The sequence below is a fragment of the Empidonax traillii genome, unplaced genomic scaffold (genome assembly GCF_003031625.1).
Source record: "Empidonax traillii isolate 1590-97213 ecotype Southwest subspecies unplaced genomic scaffold, ASM303162v1 scaffold520:size1094406, whole genome shotgun sequence".
NCBI classification, from domain to species: Eukaryota; Metazoa; Chordata; class Aves; order Passeriformes; family Tyrannidae; genus Empidonax; species Empidonax traillii.
In genome coordinates, this window is record NW_020955713.1 from 417,667 (window position 1) to 423,640 (window position 5,974).

Sequence of the window (5,974 nt, forward strand, 5' to 3'; positions counted from 1 at the left end):
GATCCCCGCTCCGGTCCCCGCTCCGGTCCCCGCTCCGGTCCCCGCTCCGATCTCCGCTCCGATCCCCGCTCCGATCCCCGCTCCGGTCCCCGCTCGGGTCCCCGCTCCGGTCCCCGCTCCGATCCCCGCTCCGATCCCCGCTCCGGTCCCCGCTCCGGTCCCCGCTCCGATCTCCGCTCCCGCCGCGCTGCAGCCCCGGGCGGGCGGAGGGTCCCACTGTGCCCCCTCATCGGCCCCTCCAGCGCTCCGGGCAGTGATGGGCACCGGGGAAGGCTGTACTTCGAGGGGGCTTGTAAAAGAGAGGGAGAGGGACTTTTTACGCTGGCAGAGAGCGATAGGACAAGGGGAAACTATTTTAAACTAGAACAGGAGAGATTTAGATTAGATATTCGGAAAAAATTCTTCCCTGTGAGGGTGGTGAGGCGCTGGCACAAGTTGCCCAGAGAAGATGTGGTTACCCCATCCCTGGCCAGGTTGGATGGGACTTGGAGCAACCTGGGTTAGTGGAAGGTGTCCCTGCCCATGGCAGAGGGGTGGAACAAGATGGTCTTTAAGGTCCCTTCCAACCTAAACTGTTCCGTCATTCTGTGATTCTATGGCAGGGACAGGCAGCAATGAGCAGTAGGAACTGGCCCTGGAATCACTGTTGGTGCCTGCAATGTGGCCAGAGCCATGTGCTGTCCCAGGGCAGCTGAGGGAACAGGCGGCAGTCAGGGAAACAGGACCAGCTGCCCACATACTGCCTGCATAGGGAACTGGCCTTCCCGTGTGGCTCTTGTGCCCAGAAAAGCCCTGTAGGGGTAAGTGTGCCCTAACAGGAGTGGACCCAGGTGTGAACAACACAGGACACACTCCTACATATCCTCTTTGGGGACCAGTCTGCCTTACTGGGATCACATGTACCTGATGCTGGAACTTGGCAGGGGAGGGAGGAGGATGTGTGACCTCAGCATGTGCTGTCCTTCCGTGGCTGCCGCTCAGATCCTCTCCTCTCTTGCTGTGCTGAGGGGAGCAGAGGAAGCTGCTCCCTTCCCAAGGACCACAGCTGGGGAAGCTGCAGGCCTGGGCACATCCAGCCTCCTCCTCTCCTGTTCCATACACATGAACACAGGGTGTGCTGTGACCACAGGCCCATGGGCACCATCCTTGCTGGGACACCCAGGAGCTACTGCACTGGCTGCAAATCTCAGCCCGTGCCCACTGTCTGTGCTGATCAGGGCCAGGGAAGTGGTGCAGCCCCCCAGCTACTTGTTCACTCCCTAAAACATACTCATCATCCTCATCCCTGACACTGTGACTGTGTTCATGCCAGCATCACTGAACTGCTGCTGTCACAGGGACTGGGATGGAGAAATGCCCCAGAGCACAGCACTGGGATGGAGCCTTTGCAAGGGCTCCAGGGAGGGTCCAGGCCCCTGGGCTCTGTGGCTCCATGCCTGACAGCCCCAGGGAGAAGCAGACAGAACAGGCAGCTCTGGGTGCCCAAGGAGGGCCGTTCCTGTGGTTTGTTCTGGAATGGAGATGGGGCAGCAGGGTCCTGCAGGGAGCCTGTGGGGTGTGAGCAGCTGCCAGGAAGTTTAAAAAGTTCAGAAAAGTCTTTTGTTTCAGATCAGTTTGGACATAAACTGAATGTAGGGAGAAACCACCAGACAATTCCTGCAGACCAAATTTTTCCCGAATCCACCAGCACTGAGAGGCTCCAGCCCCAGCAGCTTCATGGGGACACAGTGGGGCTGGCATAGGGACAGGAGGGGCAGCAGAACCTGGGGGGATACCAGGTGTCCCAAGGCTCCATGCCCAGCCCTGAGGCTGGTGGCGCATCAGGCACACACCTGAGAGGTGAGGACCACCAGGACTTGGCGTCCAACAGTGGGACAAAGAGATGCTATTTATTCCCACAGCTCTGACCTTCCTTCTCTCCCACTCCCCACCAGCTGGATTATGGGTCAGAGGAGACATTCCTGCTCAGTCCTTTCAGTCTCCTGCTATGAACTTGTTGTCCACAAGCTGGTGCAGTCCCTACCTGAACCTGTCAGTGTTTCCCATCTCCTTTCCCTCCACAGCAGCATGCTCTAGACCTTCAAACCTGCTATGCAAAGAAGTTTTACATTTTTTGCTGCTTTAAACCTGCAAGCTCTCCATACTCCAAGGGTTGCTTGAATGCTGCAATGTCATGCTCACCTTGTTCACCACCTTCATAATTTAGCCTCCCTGGTCTTCCCCTCTCCAAACAGGGGAGTCTTAGTCTTTCTAGTCCCCTCTTATCTTGGTTATTGCAGAGCAGGTCCAAAGAATGTCAACCCCTCTGTCTCCTTCTCGAGATCCCAGAACACAGTGCCCAAGCTGAGGGGTCACCAAGGTTTTTTTGTTCCTACTTTCCATCTTGTTCCCACTTTCCATCTGGTTCCCAACATCCTTCTTGATCACGCAACTTTTTTTGGTGACTTTTACGGCTGCTGGTGCTTCCTATGAACAGTTCTCTGAAATCACCAGTCAGTGATGGCTCCCAGCCCTCCTCCTGAGTTACCACCTTTCCTGAGCTCCAGGCTGATGCCCCTCTAATCTCTTCTCCCTTCCATTCCTTCACACCAAAGCTCACCCGCTCCCTCTTTGCCCTTTGGTTTTGTGAAGTCCCCCTGGAACACCCTGTCGTCAGCACAGCCTTTGGCCATCCAGAGAGCTCGGTGTCACCCTTGAACTTGAAGATTTCTGGTTCGCTCCCTTTTCCTGGGCATGGATGAAAATGTCAAACATAAAACCGGTCCCAGGGCTGGTCCCTGGGGTCTCCTCTGCTGACTATCTTCCACCCTGAAGACCTCTACATGTTGCTTCTGATCTTTCAACCACCCTTCAGTTCATGGAAGAACGTTTCTTCTGCTTCCACAGCAAGTTTTTTTCTTTAATAACCTTTGGTGTGATGCCTCATCAGAAGCTTTCTGACAGTCCAGACAGATGATGTCCTCTGGATCCTCTGTATTTGAGACAGGGTTCCTCCTTGCAGAAGCCTTGCCAGCTTCTCCTCAGCTCTGTGTTCAGCCCCACGCTGAGCAGTCCCGTATAGGCCGTGCAATCGGAATTTTCATTTGTCAGCTCCCAGCACCCCATTTCCACGGCCAAAAGCTTCCCTGTCCACCAGCCCCTGCCCAGCTGTGAGGAGCAGTCCTGCTCACAGCCATCACTGCCACTGCTTCACACAGAGGTTCTTCTCACACATGAGCAAACACCACGTGCAAATCACGAGCAAACAACACAGTTCAGGCTGGAAGGGACAACATCCAGTTCAATCTCCCTGCTCAAGCAGTGTCCCCTGGAGCAGTCATTCAGGACTGCATCCAGATGGGTTTTGATTATCTCCTGAAGGGAAGGCCCACAACCTGACACACTGATGGGCAGCTTGTCCTATCCATCTGGGGCTTCCTCTAGATTTACTTTGAATTTTCCAGCTCCTCTGAGCAACCTGCTGCAGCACATGTGCCAGGCTAGTGGACATCCCCATCACCATTGGCCAACAGGCTCTGCATGGGGCCTCATCTTCCTCATTTACATTCCTGAAGGTCCTGTAACCCTCTGGGAATCCCTCAGCTCCTGGTTGACTTTCTGCCTTTGAGGGTTTAAGGGCATCACAGAATCACAGCATGTTTTGAGTTGGATGGGACCCACAAGGATAATCTCCTGGCCTTCCACAGGACAACCCCAAGAATGTTCTTCAACCAGCTATAGCACTTTTTCCAGGCTGTTCTTCACATTTGTTTTGAGCTTTTCATCCTCACGTTTCCAGCAGAACTGCCGTGTTTTGTGGACTCTCCCATTCTCTCCTACACAAGCTTTCTGTTTCTGAAATATTTTTTCTGAAACTGTTTTCCACAGTCACTTGTTAACTCTTCCAAGGAACCAGGAAAGGGTTGTGGAACCACCTAAGCTGCTCTTTGAGTTGGAGCTTATGTTTTACTCAGGTTTTCACACCCTACTTAACACCCTTCAGGTTGTGTTTAAGATCTTGAGTTTTGTGGTACTTTTCATAATATGCCCCGTTTCAACATAGCTCCCTTTCCTGAACTTATTATAGGATATTCCTGGCTCCCTCATCTCACTGCACTGTTAAACCAGGCAGTGCTGTGATTTTTGCTGTGGGGTCATTCCCCCAGACCTCTTCAGCCTGGTCCCATGCACTCCAGATTTGGCCCAGATCAGCACCTTTGTGGCTTGTAGTTTGTGGGTTGTAGTTTTCATCACTCCCAGAGGCTTCACTGGCTGCCCCCACAGCCCAGGTCTGCATCTTGTGTTGACAAAGCTGGTCTGTGCATGGGGGGAGGTATCTCACAGATCCACTTGCTGAGCTCCCATGTTCTCTGCTCTCTGTGTTTCCAGATAACTTACTGTTCTCATAGTGGGCAGTCTGAATTTTACATTTTTATTATGAGAGTCTGGGATTTTCACCTGCAAAAATTTCTTCACTCACTTTTTCCTACAGTGATTCACTCTGTACAATCCCTCTCCTAACCATCCCCCTCCTCTGTCACTCTTACCAAGCTGGTATCCAGGGCATCACTGCACCTCGGTGGTTACCACCCCTTGTCTCTTTGTCCCGGTGCCCAATGCCATCACTTGCTGCCAAGCTTTCCATGGCCTCTTGTGCTCTCAGCACTGGTGGGGAAGCATTTTCAGTTCTGCCCTTGCATCTGGGCCAAACTCTGGCATCATCAGGTCTCAAACCCTTCTTCTCTGCTTCCTGCCCCTCTCCAAACCCGCTGAACATCCAGGGCCCAGGTTATGTCCAGACAACTCACTGTGATGATGCTCCCAGCTGAGCCTGCCCAGGGAATGTCTCTGTTGGCATTTGATCAGGGTCAGGTTAATGGTTTTGAAATAGCTGTAGTTATGGCTTTAAAATAACAGGTGCCAGGAAGGAGCTGAGGCTGCAGATGCAGGGACTGGCTTTGTGGGGTGGTGTGTCCCACCACCCTCAGCCCAGGAACAGCATGGGGTTGCTTGTGCTCTGCAGTGCGTGTTCTTCCTGTGCTCCCCAAACCTGTCTCCTCCTCCTCCTCCTCCTTCTCCCTCTCCTCTCCTCTGTCCACTGGGTGCTCCTGATCTTCGTGCCTCTGCTCCTACCCTGAGGCTTTAAGTTTCCTCATCTCAGTAGTGGCAGAGTGAAGTCTCTGGGCTTGTGTTAAGGGTGAACACCTGGCAGCACTACTGGAACTTGTCAGGAGACCTGCTGAAGGCTTGGTTCATGCTCAGGAGGCATCTCCCCTGCTTCAGACACTGGCTGGTGCGCCAGGTGCTCCCTGCAACTCCTTGCTCTGGGCTTGCCAGCCCTGTGCCAGCAAAGAGGGCAGGCTGGAATGGTGGATCAGGGTAGGTGAGCTGAAGAGACAGGCTGAGACAGTTCAGGTTGGTCATCCTGGAGAAGAGAAGGTTCCAGGGAGACCTTAGAGCCCCTTCCAGTGCCTGACGGGGCTCCAAGAGCTGGAGAGGGACTTTGGACAAGGGAGTGGAGAGACAGGACAAGGAGGAATGGCTTCCCACTGACAGGGGGCAGGGTTAGGGAGGTGGCACAGCTGTATGTCCGTCTGGGAGGTGTGTTTGCACCCTTGGGTTGGGTGTCAGTGTGACACTGCTGTCCTGTGTGGGAGTGTGTGCTCTGAGCTGCCTGGTCGCTGTGTCTGCAGCCAGAAGCATCACCCAGGCATCTCAGTGCCCAGAGAGGTGGGGACACCTGTCCATCTGCCCACCCGTATCTGTCTGCACAGTTCCTTCCTCTGCCTGGCCGCCGGCTCTGGGGCTGCCCCCTCCACCCCAACACCCCGGGAACCCTCCCCATGCGTGCCGGGGGCCGATGCCATCGTGTCCCCACGGCAGAGCTCGCCCCGTCCCCGAGCCGCCCGCCGCGGGGCTGCCCAGCCGTACAGATGGCTCCTCCACCGCGCCGGGTCGCAGCCTCCACCCTCACGTGCGGCTGCTTTTTGTGTCC